General features: G+C 40.5%; 1 protein-coding gene across 3 annotated transcripts in view; it reads left to right on the forward strand.

Moving 5' to 3' along the window:
• Positions 1-22,711, forward strand: part of ENOX1 (ecto-NOX disulfide-thiol exchanger 1) — a 509,484-nt gene that overhangs the window by 84,708 nt on the left and 402,065 nt on the right. The gene's annotated exons all lie outside the window — the stretch shown is intronic.

A 22,711-nucleotide genomic window follows, 5' to 3' on the forward strand; every position in this document is an offset into this window, starting at 1 on the left:
TTAAACATATGAGTAAATGTTTGTTGAATCAGGGCTGTAGACGGTGAAATCCTGGCCCAACTGAAGTTAATGACAAAACTCCCACTGATTTCAGTGGGGCCAGGATTTCCCCCAGAATGCCTGTGGGGACTGCACAGGCAGTTTCAAAAATATGTACATTCGTATAACTAAGCAATTATTAGATGATTTGGAGTTACTCAATTAGGTCTCAAAAGTTGGGTCACACCTTGTGACACTTGAAAATGTTGTTGTGCTCCTGGAGATGAAGAATGTGAAATGAGAAGATTTAGAACAGTTTATTCATCCAAAAGGATTTACAGAACTAGATAATCTTTCTATTTTATATCTGAAGAGGAGCAGGGTTTTTTAAAGATATGGATTTGACAAACAAACTTTATTTGATCCTGTATGAGGAGCTTAAAAGATTTAGAGGGGGAAAGGATGAATTGTTCTTATGAGATAAAAACTAGGGTCAGGTCCAGGGTGTAGTAGTCCCCCAGGCAAAGATGGGATTTTGCAGTAACCTGGTTGTTCCTTATTAGGCCTGTCTTCACATGAGTAATTGAACATAGGTGAGTCCTTATTTCTTGGGGGGCAGGATTAGGGAGGTAAATGGATTAGCAGGCTGGAAACAGAATGTCTGTACTAGCTAAAATAAGGGGGAACATCCAGGGAATGATTTACAACAGACAAGATAAGAATGCGGAAAATAAGCCTGGAATGTAAGGTGAGGTAAAGAGTAAGTCGCACATGGACAGGGCGTGCTGTACAGTGATTGGTTTCGGCAGTCCAAGCCCATCCCAAAATGTTTGATGAAATGTATAGTTTCGTCTGTAGATTTTAGTGTATTTTGAAAAGCTGGAGAAGTACCATTATCTCCATTTACTGGAGAAAAAAATATTATGTTTTAAATTAAAAAGAAGATTTTTTAATTTAAATTGGATTTTTTATTTAAATTGAATATGTTTGTTTATAAAAATATTTACAATTAAATTGGAAATTTACAATTTATGTTAAGGCCTAAACTTACTATAATCTATTTAAATTATTTAAATTAAACACAAAAATAATATTAAGCAGTACATATTTGGTGCCAAATTCTAAAGAAACACCACTGGTGGAAGTCACTTGAAATCAGAGTTTGCTGAAGTGCTAAACCAGCTTTTGACAGCATAACCTCTTCTGCAGGTACAGAGAGAATAGTTTGTGCATTACAGTGTATTCAACTGATTTTGTTCAGTGATTAGTTTATTCAAAGTTAAGAAACCAACAGGGACTTGGACAAAAGCAGGAAAGCTTGTTTTTCTTCTTCCAATCTACAGATAAAATGTAGGTGTGAGAAGATGAGATCTACTAATTCTAAAATCTTGAGGCATATGGTGACCAGAAAAAAATCAATTCAATTTGCTAAGCACAGAATAATGGTTTAGATAGATAGGTAAACGGTTTAATAACTAAGTTAGTTTTAAATGCATATCATGTTTTGATAAACCTTTTTTTCTTATGTATCCTGCACACTAAAGGTACTTTATTTAATTTAAAAAAATAATTAAAATGCTATTTTTGTGCATTTTAAATTGAATTTGAATTTCTGTCTAAAGAGAGCTTGACACAAATTGTAAGTAAAAAATAATCATCTAGTACATAAGATATGCAACATTCACCATTTTCTAACATAATAAAATATGTAAAAAAATAAGAATCTGAATAAATGCAAGTTCAGATATCTAATTCCTTAAATAAACGTGTATTATAGTGGTGCAGTAGTGCCGCTATCGTTAAGGTTCCATAACAACTTTTATTTAAACCTAGACCTTTCTAAGTCCCATTGTCAGAGTCCTTTGAAATTTGGTGCTCATAACGAGGGTGCAGTATAGGGATAGTGTTTGAAATTTGGAATCATTTGAAATAGAGGTTGCGGAGATATAAACCCTGAAAAAAAGAGCTGTTTTTGAAAAAAAGTTTTTTTGCAGAGCTAGAGATAAAACTGTTGATGTGATGCAGGTCAAAATCATCGCCGTCTGTGAAGTTTTACCCAAAGTAGTGTATGACAGCCACTAAATCTTTGGGGGCCCCAATCTGAGCATGGTATGTAAGAACATGTTTGCTTCTTTGCTTGCATAGATGGGTAGTCCAGAAGGATTGTATTGTGCATGCACCAATAAAGAAAAAAAAAATGTGAGAGGATTTCTATGCAGCCACTTTATACTTGCCTGGTTAGTCTAAGGGAATGTGCTAATGCTACTGCCTCTGGTGAACATCCCACCATTGACATTTCTAATGTGTACAACTGTGCAATAAAGATTTAATAATTCATATTGCTTGCCACAAGTTGTCTCTGTTATAATGTGTTTTCATTTTATGGGGAGGTTTGCTGTGAACACAGCAGAATATTTTTGTTATATCAGGTGGGGAGGAGCCAAAGACAGCACTTGGTGTATGTGTGGGGGTGGAGGGTGGCAGGACAAGGACAGGGAGCGAGGTTGTGGCTACAGAGGGGTTGGGCAATGAAGATGGGTGGTAGGCAAGCTTTGGACTGGTTGTTAGAGGAAATATCTGTATTGTAAGCCCCTGAGGAGATGGGAAGGGAGGGAGTGGCTACTTGCTGAACTCAGGGTAGGTTAATGTGGTGTTTTCAAAGACACTGCCATATTTCCAACATGTGGATACTGGGTGATTCCCAGATCATGAGGTTGCAGATGTTTGCAGGAGAACAATGGGTACAGCATTCCATGGGGACTGCTAACTGCAGGCTGATTTGGGAAGAGAGAGGTTGCCTGCGTTGGCATCATATTTTACCCACTCTGCAGCATTTACGTGGTGCCATAGGAAGTTGTGATCTACTGGACATTGGGTGATTCACTCGGGCAGAAATGATCTGGGACTTATTCCTGCTGTACACATCAAACTATGTCTGAGAGCATATTTGGACTCCATCAGAGATTTGTGTCCAAGAGCAGTGATGGCTTTCTCTGACTTGTCTGAGCATCTACATAATTACCTCAGTGACAATATGAAAGCTATTAATAAGTTCTGGAAGAACATTTTTGGGGAAATTTGAGGGTTCATGGTGTCACAGTTCAGGGCCACTGCACTTTCCTTCCCCCTCCCTGGTCCAGCGAGGGCACCCACTCTTGGGCAGAGAAATGAGCCTCTCCCTCCTGACCAGGGTATTTCCAGGCTTCACAATTCTCTGCCTACACTGTGAATTCCCCAGCAAGTCAGACTGCCTAAGCAGGCCTGCTTTCCCTTCTTCTCAGATGCTATAAATAGTGTCATTGCCCACGGTTTAAGGTTACCACTCAGCTTTTTCTAAGCAAGCACATTTATTCTTAAGGGACAAGCTTTACAAAGAAAATATGTTACAACAATAAAAGAACTTACATGCATGTTAATTTTACCAGAGATCATCCACCATCTCTCCCCATAAGGGCTTTGGTAGGTGTCAGTCCTTCCTTAAGGATTGGCGCCTGCCCTTTGGACAGAAAGTCCTTTCCATTTGGTGGATCAGAATGAAGGCCCAGAGTCAGTTTAAACTCTGGCTATTTATCCAAAAGTCCTTTCTGTATCTGTTGGTCTTTGGAGAATCCAGTTTTGTGGTGTTTAGATGTTGCTTGTAATTATTAGAATTGGGAGCACTGGCTGTTGGGAGTCTGAAAGGACAGGAAACAGGAAGGACGGGGGAGGAGTTGAGACGCTGGGAGAAAGCTACAGAGGATGCAGCAGCAGCTTGGTAAAGAGGTTTCCACTTGAAAATAAAGTCCTGTTGAAGCTTGTTAGTACCTTGCCTGGTTGATACAACATTTTGGCGATGAGGATGGATCTTCTGCCTCTGAACCCACCTGCACCCTTTTTGCAAAGCCCAGGTGAGCCTCCAATTGCTTTTACTACCTGGATCCATATGTTTGAGACTTATCTGCCTGCAATCAGTGCTACAGAGATTTCTGAAGTAAGAAAGCATGCTTTGCTAATCCACTGCCTTGGAGCAGAAGAGCAGCATATATTTTACACTTTTCCCCTTGCAGATGATAAATATGAGACTGCACTCACTGCATTAAAGAATATTTTTGTGCCAAAAGTGAATGTAGTAGCTAATCGCTACAGATTTCGCCAGCGTGAGCAGAAACCAGCGGAAACTATAATGCAGTATATTGCTTCCCTGAGGAGTCTGATTGTAATTTGTGACTTTGGGAATATGGCACATGAGATGATTAGAGACCAGTTCATTGAGAAAACAACCATGCTTCATGTAAGAGAATGCTTACTTCTAGAACCACAACTTACACTAGAAAAAAGCAATAACCATTGCTACTCAGATTGAGTCAGCTAGAGCTGAAGCCAAAATAATGAGCATGGATACAGGAGGCACAGACCAGGCTGTGACTCCTTTGCAGAAAAGTTCACTACCACTGCAGACTCACAATTGCAAAAGGAAAACTAATGAAAAACCACTGAATCAGCAAATTCAAAATACAGTAAAAGCATGTTTTCGCTGTGGATCCCCACAACACCTTGCAAGCTACACAGGATGTCCAGCAAAAGTAGCTCAGTGCAATCATTGCAAAAAGATTGGACATTTTGCTAAAGTATGTCGCAGTAGCCAGTTCAATCAACAGGTACATGCAGTTACAATACCAGATGTTACTGTGCTGAGCATGGACAAAATCACTACTGCACATATTCCAGAACAGATAAAGTGCACTGTAAACATTTCCGCCATACCCTCAGGCAAACCACACTCTATTCAGCTAATGTTGGACACTGGCTCAGCAGTATCTATACTACCTGATTCCATCTATCTGCATTACTTTAAAGATGTGCCTCTTACTGAACCCAGACTTCACTTGGTGTGCTATTTGAAAAACCATATTCCAGTACATGGCTGCCTGCCAGTAATAGTTACTTTTGGTGATTGCTGTGTAACTGCAGAGTTCTACATTGTGCACAAAGGCACTCCTATCCTTGGCAGAGATTTACTGGCTGCTTTTAAATCTCAGGGTAGTTAATGGACGAATTGATCTTCCTCAGCAAAGCACTCTTGTGGTACACACACCAGTTTCAGCTGGGACCCAACACCAAGTTGAGGAGAAACTCAGCTGTGCTTATGGGTTTCTGCATAAAGTTAAAATGCGGAATAATGTGATGCCTGTACGACAGAAGTTACGGCGCTTACCATTTTCAATCAGGGAAGCTGTTTCAGAGGAACTTAGAAAACTTGTTCAAAAGGACATTATTAAAGAGATCGACTCCTCGGAATGGGTTTCACCTATAGTAATGACACAGAAGAAGGGTGGAGGCATTCGCCTTTGTGTGGACTTAAGGGAGCCAAATAAAGCTATTGTGATTGACAGCCATCTTCTTCCTCACATAGAAGAAGTATTTGCAGAACTCCATGGAGCAAAGATGTTTTCTATTCTTGATTTGCAGAATGCATACCGCCAGGTTATGTTGCATGAAGATGATAGAGACCTCACAGCATTTATTACACATGAGGGACTATTTCATTTTAAACGTGTTCCATACGGTCTCGCATCTGCCCCAAGTGCCTTTCAAAAAATGATGTAATTGATTCTGAAGAATCAACATGGAGTTCAGTGCTATCTGGATGATATTATCATGTTTGGAAACACTTCTGAGGAGCATGACAATAACCTGCAGTCTGTACTAAACTGCATCAGCACAGCAGGCCTCCGGCTCAATAGGTCCAAATGCAAATTTAGACAAACTGAACTCTCCTTTCTGGGGCATACAATTTCACAGGCTGGACTAAAACCTGATCCACATCATATCCTGGCAATTTCAAATGCTCCTCCTCCAACAGATTTTCAAACCTTACGTTCCTTCTTGGGTCTTACCTCCTGGTATGCGAAATTCATTCCCAGTTAGGCTTCTGTCATTGAACCGTTATGGGAATTACTACCGAGAAGTTCTACATTAGTGTGGACAATGGATGCACAAGCTAGTTTGGAAACGGTGAAAGACTTGATTGTACACAGTCCAGTACTTGCACTATTCAGTCCTGCATTGCCCACAATTGTAACTACTGATGCTTCTGATTATGGACTTGGGGCTGTTCTCACACAACTGCATGAGGACAACACAGAGAGGACTGTTGCATTTGCTTCAAGGACACTAAGTAATGCTGAGAGAAAATATTCTACAGTTGAAAAAGAAGCACTTGCTTGTGTCTGGGCTACTGAAAAATGGAGATCTTACCTGTGGGGCCGCACGTTCAAGTTGTGCCTGACCACAACCCTTTGACGATGTTGCTCGCAATGAAAGGACTGGGAAGAGCAGGATACCGTATTGCTCAATGGTCTGCAAGACTACTCTCTTTCAATGGCCCAGTCACCCTAAAAACCTTGACCCAGTTTTGCTGCCTTATTTTAGAGTTCAGGATGAACTTTCTTTGTTTGATGGCTGTGTGCTACGAGGTACACACCGGCTCCTTGTGCCAGAAGAATTATAGTCAAAACTCATACACCTGGCACAAGATACTCATCAAGGAATTGTCCGAACCAAACGATCCCAAACTACGGGATCTGTATTGGTGGCCAGGGATGGACTCTCAAACTGAAGCACTCATAAAATCCTGTGTCACTTGCCAAATGCATGATAAGACAGCAGTGACATGTACCCCTCCATTACAGCCTGTTCCTCTTCCTGAATCTGCATGGGAAAAAAGTGGTGATTGACATTGTAGGACCCTTTGATACTGCTCCAATTGACTGACGTTATGCCATCACTTTAATAGACTATTTCAGTAAATGGCCTGAGGTAGCATTTACTTCGCAAATCTCTTCTGCTACAGTAATTAAGTTCCTCTCTTCAGTTTTTAGCAGGGAAGGTAACCCCAAAGAACTGGTGTCAGATAATGGTAGTCAATTTACTTCCCTGGAGTTTGAAACTTTTCTAGCACAGAGGAACATTTTACACAGAAGTCATCCCTATATTACCCTCAAGCCAATGGGGAAATCAAATGGTTTAACAGAAGTTTGAAAGAGGGTTTGCAAACGGCTAAACTAGAAGGGCGATTGTGGATACCCTTCACTACTGATTTCTTGCAAGCATACCGGGCTACACGACCTGCCATAACGCAAAGATCACCCGCAGAGTTACTGCATGGGGAACAGATGAATACTAAACTGAACATTGCTGGATTGTTAAAGGCACGACCTGATGCCCCAAACGAGGATGATGTGAGAAAAACAGCTGAACAGAACCAAGCAAAGTCTAAGGCTTTCACAGGTAAGCAGTGGGGTGCTAAGGAACCAGAGTTTGAGTGTGATTCCTTCGTTAGAATACGAAAACCTAGAATTTTATGCAAAGGGGACCATAAATTCACAGCTCCTCTTAAAATTATAGAGAAGAAGGGACCTTACACCTATCGACTTTCTGATGGGCAGGTATGGAATGCTTCTTATCTTGCACCTACCTATGCACCAAGAGGAGATTATGCCAACACCCAGTCTGCATTGGATGACTTCACCGTAGGACCAACACAACAAGACATTGCACTGGAACCAGGGTTTGAGGGACGGCCTGTCAGACCCAGACGACCACCTGTCTGGACTAGAGACTATCTTATGTAGTATCTACAGTGTTTTCAGTGTAATATTTCTGCCGACTGTATAGTGTCTTGTTTCATATTTGTTCCTATGGTTAGAACAAGAGTTTTAATTGGGAGAGTTTCTTAAGAGAGGAGGGAATGTGGTGTTTAGATGTTGCTTGTAATTATTAGAATTGGGAGCACTGGCTGTTGGGAGTCTGAAAGGACAGGAAACAGGAAGTGGGGGGGAGGAGTTGAGAGGCAGGGAGAAAGCTATAGAGGGTGCAGCAGCAGCTTGGTAAAGAGGTTTCCACTTTATTTTCAAAGTCCTGTTGAAGCTTATTAATACCTTGCCTGGTTGATACAAGAAGTTTGAAAAAGGATAGTTTTGAAGCTTGCCAAGGAGGTGATACCTCTTTGGAGGTTTTACAACCTGAATGAATTTGCCTAAGCCACTCCACCGCAACCCCCCGTTCTTAGACCCTGGAGAGGCTGTGGTTACCACCCTCCCGCAGGGAATTACACACAATCCCTGGATTGTATTGCATTCTGGAGGTACACGTGCAGCTCTTCCCCTTACTCACACACATCAGAATCCGCAAACATACATCTCCTCCTGTAATCATGGCTCTGTCACACACCTCCAAGTAATCCATGCATGTCGCAGGCCCAACTCCTGCCTTCACTATTTAGTGTAAGTACACCTAATACACTGACTGCACCTGGAGTGTATATAAATAATTCCCATTGGTTACTGCCAGTTGCAGGAGAACAGAGGGAAGATGATGTGGGCAATTGATTCCTTTTTTTTTTTTCCTTTTTTGTCCTTCTAGTGTTAGACAGAATCCTCTGGGTGAGAGTGAATGGGGTGGGGTCAGGGGTAAAAGGAGGTAGAGAGCCTGTACATTTCAGCAACTGTGGGGTTGACAAAGGAAAGTCCTGCACTTAGGAAGGAAGAATCCCATGCACTGCTACAGGTTGGGGACTGACTGGCTAAGCAGCAGTTCTGCAGAAAAGGCCCTGGGGATTACAGTGGATGAGAAGCTGGATATGAGTCTGCAGTGTGCCCTCGTTGCCAAGAAGGCTAACAGCATATTGGGCTATATTACTAGGAGCATTGCCAGCAGATCGAGGGAAGTGATTATTCCCCTCTATTTGGCACTGGTGAGGCCACACCTGGAGTATTGCATCCGGTTTTGGTCCCCCGACTACAGAAGGGATGTGGACAAATTGGAGAGAGTCCAGTGGAGGGCAACAAAAATGATTAGGGCCTGGGGCACATGACTTACAAGGAGAGGCTGAGGGAACTGGGGTTATTTAGTCTGCAGAAGAGAAGAGTTAGGGGGAATTTGATAGCAGCCTTCAACTCCCTGAAGGGGGGTTCCAAAGAGGATGGAGCTCGGCTGTTCTCAGTGGTGGCAGATGACAGAACAAGAAGCAATGGTTTCAAGTTGCAGTGGGGGAGGTCTAGGTTGGATATTAGGAAGCACTATTTTATTAGGAGGGTGGTGAAGCACTGGAATGGGTTACCTAGGGAGGTGGTGGAATCTCTATCCTTAGAGGTTTTTAAGGCCCAGCTTGACAAAGCCTTGGCTGGGATGATTTAGCTGGGGTTGGTCCTGCTTTGAGCAGGGGATTGGACGAGATGACCTCCTGAGGTCTCTTCCAACCCTAATATTCTATGATTCTATGAAAGGTATGTGTGTGAATGAGGGTTAATGGGGCGTTGCTGAAAGAGGACAGAGTTAAGGTTGCATGGACAACCATGCGCATTTGCTGGTTTTCAGAAGCTTGTTTTGCTCAACTCAGTGTTCTGCAAGGATATGACATACCACCAAGCACCTTAACTCTGCTTTAGCATAGTTTTTTGCCATAGAATAGATATAGTGTACCCTTCTGGTTTGCAAAAAGAAGCACCATATTTAGTGTAAAAAGTGTATTTGGTTGCACATCAATGTGTTTTAATGCTTACCAACTAATGAGAATCAACCTTTCTTTAGGAAAAAAACAAAAAGTACAAATACAGATCATGAGTAAAATCGATGATTAAATCAAGGTTTTCTGTTTGCTGATTTAAAGCATGATTAAAGTTGGTGATTTAAATCTGTTTGATTTTAATTAATACACCCTGATGAATGGGGGAACCTCAGAGAGAGAGAGGTCAAGTGTCTTGTCCAGGGTGATACAGCGAGACAATTTCAGAGCCAGCAAAAGACTCTGTCCTTTGCTGCCAGAATTCTAGCTGTAATGCAGCTGGTACAAGAGATCCTGAAATGCCAATTTTTCTGATTGTGTCTCCCTCATACTTCCAGCCTCTCTTCGCTTCTTTCCTGTCCTTATTTCTCTCCTTTTGATCTGTTCCATCTTCATTTCATTTTGTGCTTTTGTTCTATAATTTGTTTTTCTTCCCTGTTTATTTTGCCTTTTCACATCTTTAGTGTTTTCCTTGCCTTTTTAATTCATTTTGGGTCTCCGGGGGGGCGGGGGGGGAGTGGGTCAGCAGGAATAGTGTGTTATACGTGGGAGGGGTTGCGGATTACAGATGGAAATTCACTAGACCCAATTTCCTTTTTCATATCTGCTCTTCATGGAGCCTGCTCTAAAAGGAAACTTGCAGGCATTCTTGTAAGTTTCCCTTTGCATTCAGCTCTGTTGGGTGTCCCCTTTGACTTGGGGCCTTGTGGGCACCTACTTTGCAGTTTATGTCTAAACCTAAGTGGAATAAGAACAAACTTGAACCTTATCCTATTCCTAAATAGAACTTAAACCTTTATTATATGACCCAAATTCTCCTTCCTTAGAGGAATTTAAATTCTATACCGTGATCCTAGTGTTGTCTCTAATGTGAACCGTACTTAGGTATGTACGAGCAGAGACATGCTAATGGGGCTGCTACTTTGCTGGACTATGTTTTGTTTTGCCTTGTGTGTCTGTGTCTGTGCTGGGGCTGTAGCAGAACTCCTGGAGCAGCATTAGTAGCTCTGACCTAGAAGTTCCAGTTGTTAGTAGGGGAACAGGCAGCCGTGGTTCATCTGTGGGGGCAAAATGGCCTTTTCCTGTCTTCGTTTCACCCACCAATGCCCTTTCCCAAAATGAGGTGAGTTGCTCTCCTTTTCTTATTGTGCTGTGCGTTACTCAGTTACTGCAAATTATGCTTTGTTAAGTTTTACAGAGATACAATGTGCCAGAAGTAAAGCACTAGGCAATGTATGACTTCTTTGGCGTAGTTAATTTTCCATTGCTCCTGGGAACTACTGACTGCATGCACACAGCTGTTTGGGTACCACCCAGTGACAAAATGATTCTTCACAAATAGCAAGCCTATAAAGCCATCAGTATTCAGGCTGTAGTGTATGGGATGCCAAGCACTGATGAGGCAGCCAAATTCTCTGGATCCTGTCATTTTGCCCAAGATTCCAGGAAGGAATGATTACATATCTGCACACATTCTTTGACAATCTACCAGGCATAGAGTATTTGTAAACATAACCTCCAATGGAAAAATGGATTTGTATGATTTTTTTTTTAAACTAACGGGTTGTGCAAAAGTGCATTCCCATTTGACTCTTTGTCTGAAGTACTTTAAAAGTGAATGGGATGCACTTTAGTGTTTATGGCACATACGTTTGTCAGGAACATGAAAGAAAAAGATATTGTGTCAAATTGACCTCAGTTTATGTCAGCATAGTCCTGGTGGAGTGCCCTGATGGCAAACTCTTTTGCAAGGAGAAAAGAAGTACTTGTGGCACCTTAGAGACTAACAAATTTATTTGAGCATAAGCTTTCGTGAGCTACAGCTCACTTCATCAGATGCATTCAGTGGAAAATACAGTGGGGAGATTTATATACACAGAGAGCATGAAACAATGGGTGTTACCATACAGACTGTAATGAGAGTGATCAGGTAAGATGAACTATTATCAGCAGGAGAGCGTGGGGAGGAGGGGAAACCTTTTGTAGTGATAATCAAGGTGGGCCATTTCCAGCAGTTGACAAGAACATCTGAGGAAACCTGTCTTTTGCAAGGGTTCAGGTTATGGTGGCAGGGAGTGGCTGCAACTTCTAGTTAATAGAGGAGGGCGGGTGTGATCAGCCAATTCAGTTCTAAATTGCCAGCTCAGACTTTTTGAAAAGGGGCATAGCCAGTTTAGCCAGGGAATGCCCCAATTCAGCAGTTTCCCTCAGAGGTTCCTATTGGCAGAGTTCTGGCAGAAATAAAAGCATCCCCACTTGTTGGAAATTGAATACAGGGTGAAGATGCCTTCCCTTCTCGTTGGCCATAGAAGACTTAGCTGGCATAAGATGGTGTACTTGGTCTGTTGTATTTTGAAATTAGCTAGCAAGAGACTGAAGTTTAATGCATGGAACACTTGTTTGTTTAAATCAAATATAGACCAGGAAATGCCTTGTTTGTTCATAGATGCACTCGTTACCAAGGAAAGGGTGTTGTCAGCCTTACTGGGCACTTGCAGTGTTAAATTGCTAAAAATTATTAAGTGAAGAATCTGGTCATTTTTAGGGGGGAAATCTGTGTTTCATCTATGGAAGCTTGTGCAAAACAACAGAAGAGTTGAAAATTTGGCTCTTATACTGTACCTAAATCTGAAATATTAAACACAAAACTGGTGTTAAATTGTGACCAATTGACAGAAGCTGGGAAATTCAAGCTTAGGACTGACATTTGGTTGGCTCAGGGACTCAGATGAAGTGTAGGTTTAGGCAGCTTTTCAAAGAGCATATTAATGTCCTCAGTTGAGTGAGACTACTTGCTACCTTGTAATTTTTTGTAATCTGTCCTCAGTTTTCTGAGTGGAGTCTAACTTGTTGTCACAAGGCTGAATCCTGAGCCCTGCTCTGGCCATTTTGCACTCTCCAGTGGGGCATGCTGGTCAGAAAAATGGCAGATCTTCCTGGGTAGCATGTATAAAATCTGCGTAGCTGATTCCTACACCACTTCCAGCCCCTTCTTGGCCTCTGGAGTAAGGCAGTCCTGGGGGTGGGGAGAATGAGAGATGGCCAAAATATAGTACCATAGTTTGTGCACTAGCTGACTGGGGCCATGTCCAACCAGATATTGTTTAGAACAAACTTGAGGCTGCTGCAGTCTACAACAGGGGCTGAAAGAGACCCCAGCCAGCCCAATAATGGGGAAGCTGAAAACAGCTTCTTTGTTCCCTCCCATCCAGATGTACCAAGCTCTTATCTTGAGTCCTGATCCAAACAACTCCCTTTCACTTCAGTGGGCTTTGAACAAGGCTCCTGGGGATTGAGGCAATACTGTATTTTAGTTAATGCCAATGGGCAGTAGTAGTTTTGAAAGTTTGTTTAGATAAAGCATCGGTTTCTGCAGTTTTCCCATGATTTGTAATTTACCTTTTGTTTTCTAAAATAGGTAACAGTTCTTTATTTTCTATCAGAGAGTATATTTCTGCTGTGGTGTACCCTATATTTAACAAAGTTGTGCAAAAATATTACCTGTTGACAATTTTATTTATCTTACGTTGTACTTTTTGGATTAGGTATTGCAAATATTTGTCTCTGTTAGCAATGCTAGAAAGTGTGTTTAGAGTGGATGATTACAAGCTGCAATACTTTGTTTAGTAATTCGAGTTTGAAAGCAATTCTTCCCTATGATTCACAGGAACAATTGTGGGAGAGTCACAGTGCGAAATACGCCATATTTTATCAAGTAACATACTATACTATAAATTGAAGATGTCAGTACTGCATTACACAACTGTCAGACTTTAAATTAGAGCACTAAATAGGAACTTTGAAATTGTCTTGGTTAATATTTTTTACCATTTATAGTTCTAGTGAAACCAAACACAGATTTCATTTTGAACTAAAAAAGTAAAGGAAAATGAGCATAGTCCTTCTAATTCTGCAACTTGATTATTAAGGTGCGTATATATTGTAAATGTACAGTACCATCGTGGTGCAAGTGAATTTGGATCACCTAGTAAAATCCAGATAACTGGATTATTATGTAACTTCACCAAACATAAATGTTTCTCAATGACAATCTCTCATCCTGTAAACAGTTACTGTGTGTCATGCATACATGCATGCACGGTGGTGCATGTAATGCAATATATTTACACACTTAATATAGATAATGAAAGGCTTCTTCCATGACGATTCAAGGAACTGATTCAAAGTAGTCGCTTAACAGGTGTGATTGCCTGCTAATTCTATTGCACCTTTGTACTCTGCGTTTTTGGGGATATTTTGGGGCTGTCTCTTAAAGTAGAGTGTAAGTATACATACTCATACTCTACATACTCATATTCTACATACATATTACATACTCTACATTCTATATAGATATTAATCTTACACTCTATATATTCTGGCCCCAATGTATCACAGTGATATATGTTGATATTTAATTCATTATGTTATGATTGGATCCATATTATTCTAGCCAGTGTGGTTAACATAGGACATGAATAACACATTGTTTTGTGTGAAGACATGTTACTAACCATAGGGTGCCATAAATTGGTCACTGGCAGTACAAGTCACTTCGATGATGACGAACCATGGCTAATGTCAACTTTTTGAAAAGGTTACTCTTTCTGTCCTTGAAAACTGCCTCTTGCAGAAGCTAAGTTGAAAATGTAAATATGATGTGATTTGTTTGTTGTAATGTGATTTAATTAGGGCACTACATGGAGGGAAAGAAAAATTAGACAATTAAGAACATTTCAGAATGGAACCACTTTCTTGAGAAATTCTCTATCTGTAGAGTTTTGAGAAATGGAACATTTTTATTCTTGGAAATAGAGAGGGATGAAAAGTGGGCTTACAAGGTAATGCTGGTTACAGCTTCAATTTTGGAAAGATTACTTATCTCCATAATTACTGTTATATTAAGAGAAAGTTTTCATTTTTTTATTTTGAAGGATTTTATGTTTACAAACCATCTAAAGTGTTCTAAAGTTTGAAAATCACTGGTCTCTTATCATGAGTCTGGTAAAGAATAAGTTCCAGCTTAATATTGCAGATATGTTCTGACCTACCTGGGGAAGAGCAAAGGGTGATTAAATTAACAAAATAAGGTTCTTTCCTGTTTTCTAAATATGTTACTCAGCTTAAAATTAATGCAATTATTTACTAGTCACACACATGCTAATGAATCTGATAGTTTAAATCAGCCCATTGTGAAGAACTTCACTGTCAGCTCCATTATTACCCTGGCATTTTCCCGAAAAGGAAATGATTACTGTAGTGCTTATACATGTAAAGCAAAATGCTTTTGGATGTTTTTAATACATTCAATTTCAGGTTACCATTAATTTAATTACATTTAATTAGTAAGACTATAAAAGAGCCACTGTATTTTTGCAAGCCTGTTTTCTAAACTTAAATCCCTAAGAGACTTGGAAGAAACTGATTGTGTTAAACAACAGCTGAATAGGTTTGGGGGCAAAAAAGAGACTATTGTACTGAAGCTGAGGGCTGAGTTTCCAAATGAGGGTCTATTATATTATGTAAGAATGAACTCTTAGGAAAACATATTGACAAAAATGTATCTTAAGAGTTTGGCTATTAATATGATTATTCTTTTTAGGTTTGGAGTCAATATTAACTACGTGCAGCCAGTAGCCTCCACCAATAATGGAAATAAAATATTTATATTAGTAAATTAATTTAAACTGTAGAATATTGAAATGTTTTTAATATGTCAAGTGACACTGGTTTGTAAAAACTCAGATTATTTTATAATTATAATGATCAACAATTGTAGGTATCTTTACTTTCAAAAAGAATGGACTGGGATGTTAAATAGTAGCTAGCTTTAGCCCTCACAAGTTTTTTTTAAAGCTTTGTAGAGTCCTGGGTAAGAATCCCCCTTGACTTGCAAGACAGACACAGCTGTAGCATGAGCAGGGATAGATGGAGCACCAGTCTAGCTGAAGAGATTTCTGGCCTAAGGCTATTTCAGGCAGGAAAATGGATACTCTGTTTAAAAAAAAAAAAAAACCCCTACTGGGCAATGTTAAACTATTTGCAGACAGCTGCATGTTCAGCCTTTTTGGACAGTATGGTTAAGTGGTTAATTAAGTGGACAAGTCAAACCTCAGCAGGCCCTCAGGGAGAAGGCAACCAGTAGCTCAGCTTCCCAGGAAAATTTTGGCAGCTGTGGGTCTGATGCCATAGCAATCTCATCTTACAGAGTGGCTATGTGCATGATCTACGGATATGACTTCTAAAACCAATTTCATTGGATTTCCCCCAGTCGCTGCCACCCACAGGCAAACATTTAAAAGAAATGCAGTTTTTGAAACCAAAATTCCACTGCAGCGTACTCTTTGTATTTTTCCCCATTGTGCATAATTAATAACATACTTGTGAATAAGTGAAGATTGTTCTTATAATTGCCCTGACTCTCTTACCCGATTCATTCAGTGACACAAACTGTAGATTATGACCTAACAATTGTTTCCTTGATGACAAATTGCAGTACTACAAGCAGCATGTTAAGGCATCAGTGGATGAATCAGGTAAGAGCAGGAGGTTGATGAAAAAAGGAGAAACTGTCTACTTTCACAAAGGAATCAGTATTGAAGGGAAAACATTTGCAGGCGTGTGGCCCAGAGCCTTAATGAAACATGATAATGCACCTAGAGTTTTATGTGCTTCCAAGATGCCCCCAGTATCCCCATGTTATCTAAGTACAGAAGTATCTGCATGTATCTTGGAACTGGGGGCACTTTGCAAGAAACTAAACAAATAAATAGTCCGGACTAGTTCTTCATCTTCAGTGGAGCTACACCAAATTTCACCAGCTGAGGATCTGGCCCAATGAATTTAACTGCAAGAAACTGAGGGGGTCAGTGTATTTCCTGACCCACATTCCACCAAATAATGCAGCAGTAGGCTTGTAAACTCTTTGGCACAGGGACACTATTTCTTTGTATTTCTACAGTAGCTAGTACAGTGGGGCCTCTGGGTTCTGCAATATTTAATATATAATAAAGCTTTTTTAGTTTATTCTGTAGCATACAGCACTGTAGAACGCAGTTATTTTAATTAAGGTTTATCGTGTCAATATTTGCATCTTGAAAGGTCCTTGAACAATTAGTACCATAAAATGGATCTGGTTCTGACCTCACCCTAGCATCAATCTGGAATAACTCAATTAAAATTAGTGGAGCTGAGCCAGTTTTATAGTACAAGAGAGATCAGAATCAAGCCCAATCATTTCAGTGGGGATTTTCAGATCAAAAGTCATCTTTTCAAAAAGCCCCAAATTACAATGTTACACGATATACTGTATCACAACAGCTTTAAGGGAATATGTAGTTATTTGGGGTAAATGTTTCAGGATTCCAAAAAACCCAAAACCCTTCAGCACTTACAGCAATAAGAGTTAATTTCATTCTCATCATGAGTGCTTGCACTGGGAATATTGTGCATTGCCTTAGCTCAGACGTTATTTCCAATAAATATGGAAATAATGGCTCACAGTGCTGCAACCTGTTAGGAGATCTCGTGGGAAATCTCATAAGATTACGTGATGGGTTTGAAATTAATCCATGTCCCCACTGTATTTACACAATATACCATTGTTTCTCTGCCTGCTCACAGGGAAAGGTAAACACTACAGTCCTAAATTGGTAGGGAACCTGCAGCAATAAATTCTCCCAGTAAGAACAAAATGTCTTTGTTTTAAAGCAAGCAATAGATAAAATAGATTATGTACCTTTTTTATGCTATGGACATTAGGCATACCACTGTTTGTCCTTTTAAATTACAGTTTGTAACTCTCTTATTTGCATCACTTCCTGTAGATATTAATTTGCATTATACTCATCAAAATCTGAAGGAAATAAAGAAGGATTAAAAGTGAATGGAGAGCTTCTTTCTTTTATTAGTGGATGTTGCCCAGCCGGGTATTTACCATCTGTCATTCTTAGCCTGCTTCTCTTCAGGTTTGCAGGGCTGTGACTCTTTTAGCCAAACCAATCTCCCCATTGACTTTACCAAGATGCAGTGGGGATTATCAAGCCAGAGATATTTTGTCAGACCTGTTGCCAGTGAATGACCCTGTGACACTGGCAGACCAGGTGCCAGCTCTTGCCAAGGCTGTAGGCCTTAGCTGAGCACTGATAGATTCATTGCTAGAAACCAGTCTGTTTCACATAAGAACATAAGAATGGCCATGCTGGGTCATACCAAAGGTCCATCTAGCCCAGGATCCTGTCTTCCAACAATGGCCAATGCCACATGCCCCAGAGAGAATGAACAGGACAGGTAATCATCAAGTGATCCATCCCCTGTCACTCATTCCCAGGTTCTGGCAAACAGAGGCTAGGGACACAATCCCGGCCCATCCTGGCTAATAGCCATTGATGGACCTATCCTCCATGAATTTATCTAGTTCTTTTTTGAACCCTGTTATAGTCTTGGCTTTCACAACATCCTCTGGCAAAGAGTTCCACAGGTTGACTGTGCGTTGAGTGAAGAAATACTTCTTTTTTTTGTTTTAAACCTGCTGCCTATTATTTTCATTTGGTGACCCCTAGTTCTTGTGTTATAAGGAGTAAATAACACTTCCTTATTTACTTTCTCCACACCAGTCATGATTTTATAGACCTCTATCATATCCCCCATTAGTCGTCTCTTTTCCAACCTGAAAAGTCCCAGTTTTATTAATCTCCCGTCACACAGAAGCCGTTCCATACCCCTAATCATTTTTGTTGCCCTTTTCTGAATCTTTTCCAATTCCAATATATCTTTTTTGAGATGGGGTGACCACATCTGCACGCAGTAGTCAAGATGTGGGCGTACCATGGATTTATATAGAGGCAAAATGATATTTTCTGTCTTATTATCTATCCCTTTCTTAATGATTCCCAACATTCTGTTTGATTTTTTGACTGCCGCTGCACATTGGATGTTTTCAGATAACTATGCACAATGACTCCAAGATCTCTCTCTTGAGTAGTAACAGCTAATTTAGACCCCATCATTTTATATGTATAGTTGGGATTATGTTTTTTTCCAATGTACATTACTTTGCAATTAATCAACATTGAATTTCATCTGCCATTTTGTTGCCCAGTCACGCAGTTTTGTGAGATCCTTTGGAAGCTCTTTGCAGTGTGCCTTGGACTTAACTATCTTGAGTAGTTTTATATCATCTGCAAATTTTGCTACCTCACCTCACCTGTGTTAGTATGGTTAAAATGGATATTGGACTTATAACAATGTGTTTAGACTTCATGACTGTGAATTATAACTTCTTTATCAAACGCTATAAGATAATATTTAAGTTGTTGCGTTATGACAGTAAAAAGTATTTCCTCTGAAACTTAGAACCCAGTCAGAAGGGATTGTCTCCTAACCATCAAAAAAGGCCTATCAAAACTAAATGGGCCATTGTGGGACATCTCAATATAAAGATTTTAATTGTCCTTTCACACCCATGAAGAGGCCACATGGAAAAGGGCTCGTCCCATCAACTTGAATTCTGGAAGAAGGAAACAAAGATAGTTGTCAAGAAAATATTTTATCTCTCTTCTGCTGTTTGGACTCTCATGGGGTGGAGCTACAGAACAGAAGCAGAGATCCCCATGGGTTAACCTAGGTTAGCCCTAAGGACATTCAGAGCTGACATATTACTACAACGCTGTTACCTTTTAAAACCATAAACTGTAACTCACTTGTTTATGTATGCTTTCTTGCTTTAACCTTGTAATAGCTCTTTCATTTCTTTTTCCTAGTTAATAAATCTTTAGTTAGTTTATTACAGAACTGATTACAAGTATTGTCTTTGGTGAGAGATCTAAGGTACAAATTGACCTGGGGTAAATGACTGGTCTCTTGGGGCTGGGAGCAACCTGAATATTTTGTGACCTTTGGTGTATAGCAACCAGCTAGCACTAAGTTGAGCTTGCCTAGGTGGCAAGACACACTGAAGTGCCCAAGGGGACTGTCTGTAAATCCACAGTAAGACTATTATAGTGCTTCAGGAGTTCACATTTGTTACTGGGTTGGTAAAATCTAGTGATAGAATAGACAACCAGTTTGGGGTCTCTGCCCTGCTACTCGACAGTCTCCCCTGAGCAAAGGTGCTGGAACTAGTGGTACTGAGGGTGCTGCCGCACCCCTGGCTTGAAATGGTTTCCATTATATACAGGTGTCAAGGTTCCTTCCCCACTCTGAACTCTAGGGTACAGATGTGGGGACCTGCATGAAAGACCCCCTAAGCTTATTCTTACTAGCTTAGGTTAAAAACTTCCTCAAGGTACAAACTTTGCCTTGTCCTTGAACTGTATGCTGCCACTACCAAGCGTGTTAAACAAAGAACAGGGAAAGAGCCCACTTGGAGATGTCTTCCCCCCAAAATATCCCCCCAAGCCCTACACCCCCTTTCCTGGGGAAGGCTTGATAAAAATCCTCACCAATTTGTATGGGTGAACACAGACCCAAACCCTTGGATCTTAAGAACAATGAAAAAGCAATCAGGTTCCCAAAAGAAGAATTTTAATTAAAGAAAAAGTAAAAGAATCACCTCTGTAAAATCAGGATGGTAAATACCTTACAGGGTAATCAGATTCAAAACATGGAGAATCCCTCTAGGCAAAACCTTAAGTTACAAAAAGACACAAAAATAGGAATATACATTCCATTCAGCACAGCTATTTTACCAGCCATTAAACAAAAGGAAATCTAATGCATTTCTAGCTAGATTGCTTACTAACTTTTTACAGAAGTTCTGAAGAGCATTCCTGATCTGTTCCTGCAAAAGCATCACACAGACAGACAGAGCCTTTGTTCCCGCCCCCCACCCCCCACTCCAGCTTTGAAAGTATCTTGTCTCCTCATTGGTCATTTTGGTCAGGTGCCAGGGAGGTTATCTTAGCTTCTTAACCCTTTACAGGTGAAAGGGTTTTGCCTCTGACCAGGAGGGATTTTATAGTTCTGTATACAGAAAGGTGGTTACCCTTCCCTTTCTATTTATGACAACAGGATTTACAGTTTGATTCAATGGCTCCCAGCATCCCCACTATACAAATTGTTCCAGCATCCCTGCCCCTGAGGTTGACACTCATAGTCATGAGCCACACCAGACAGTGTGAACGACCCAACAAGCATATGACAGTCCCAAGCCCCTGGGTTAGTATCTAACAGTGAAACTTGAGTATTGGCTAATCTTTATCCAATAAGCTAAAGGTAAATATTCATGAAGCTGTTAAGAATTTTAAAGGCAAAATAAGGGTGATCAGCAGCTAAGAGGCATATTCCAGAGCTTGAACTCCAGCATCTTCCTCTGCTTATTGTGTAGTTGTAACTTATGCAATGACAAAATAAATGTTAGCATAGACAATGCCACGTCAACCAGAGATAAATTGCTAGATAGCCTGAACAAGACACTTTTTAAACCAAATGGACTTTCCTTGTGGCTTATACTATCATTGAAACTGAAGGGAAAGTCACTTTGTTCATTTTATGCAATGTGCCCTTCCTTGGGGGCTGTCCTAGCACCCTCCCTGCTTCCTCTATGGCTGGCTTCCTTCCTTTGACCTGAGCTATCCTGGAGCTTTCTCTCTTCCCATTGCAAATTTCTTTCCTTTTCCAGTGGCACCATGTTCTATTCCGGAGCCTTTCCAGCTCCTTCTGTAAATTCCGTCTCTTCCCTGACAAATAATTCCCTACCCCTTCATCAGCTCTCCTGGATCCTCTCTATTGGTTTTTCTCCTTTCCCTGATGACTTCTCAGCCTCTGGAAGTTCCTTTTCTTTGTTCCTTTTCACGTTCCCTCCCCTCTTAAGTAAACCCCATATTACCTTTGAATGGACATCAGGTGAGGAGAATAGACAAAAATGAACTGATCAGGCAAATCCATTTCTTAAATGACTAGAAAACATTATAAGTCAAGATAGTTCAAGATGAATTTAGATACAGGCACAAACTGCCATAGACTGCAGTTTGAGAGACAAGGTGGATGAGGAAATATATTTTATTGGACCAACTTCTGTTGGTGAGAAAGACAAGCTTTTGCAGCTACACAGAGCTCTTCTTCAGACCTACAGAAGACAGGAAGAAGAGCTCTTTATAAGCTCCAAAGCTTTTCTCTCTCACCAGCAGAAGTTGGTCCAATAAAAGATATGACCTCACCCACCTTGTCTCTCTAATGTTTTGGGGCCAGCACAGCTACAACACTGCACACAACAGCAACTCTAATTGAAAAAGTAAAAATGGGACGTAGCAGAACTGACACTTGTGTATATCAGGGAGTCAGATCTGCTGAGATTATTGTCAAATTATGATTCATACATGGCTCCCTTTAATTATTCATGCTGAAGAAGAAGCTGGGTGGAAAAAAACATATTCCACTAACTTTGTCCATATTAAGACTTTATAGATTGCCATCTGCTTTGACTTATTCACCTTTTTGTAAACCTTCAGTGTGTATTTTACAACTTTCAGAGTAGCAGCCGTGTTAGTCTGTATTTGCAAAAAGAAAAGGAGTACTTGTGGCACCTTAGAGACTAACCAATTTATTTGCGCATAAGCTTTTGTGAGCTACAGCTCACTTCATCGGATACATATTTTCCACTGAATGCATCTGTCAAGGTTCCTCCCCCACTCTGAACTCTAGGGTACAGATGTGGGGACCTGCATGAAAAACCTCCTAAGCTTATCTTTACCAGCTTAGGTCACAACTTCCCCAAGGTACAAAATATTCCACCCTTTGTCCTTGGATTGGCCGCTACCACCACCAAACAAATACTGGTTACTGGGGAAGAGCTGTTTGGAAACGTCTTTCCCCCCAAATACTTCCCAAAACCTTGCACCCCACTTCCTGGACAAGGTTTGGTAAAAAGCCTCACCAATTTGCCTAGGTGACTACAGACCCAGACCCTTGGATCTTAAGAACAATGAACAATCCTCCCAACACTTGCACCCCCCCCTTTCCTGGGAAATGTTGGATAAAAAGCCTTACCAATTTGCATAGGTGACCACAGACCCAAACCCTTGGATCTGAGAACAATGAAAAAGCATTCAGTTTTCTTACAAGAAGACTTTTAATAGAAATAGGAGTAAATAGAAGTAAAGAAATCCCCTCTGTAAAATCAGGATAGTAGATACCTTACAGGGTAATTAGATTCAATACATAGAGAATCCCTCTAGGCAAAACCTTAAG

Source organism: Chelonia mydas, chromosome 1, assembly GCF_015237465.2.
Source record: "Chelonia mydas isolate rCheMyd1 chromosome 1, rCheMyd1.pri.v2, whole genome shotgun sequence".
In the NCBI taxonomy this organism is placed as follows: Eukaryota; Metazoa; Chordata; order Testudines; family Cheloniidae; genus Chelonia; species Chelonia mydas.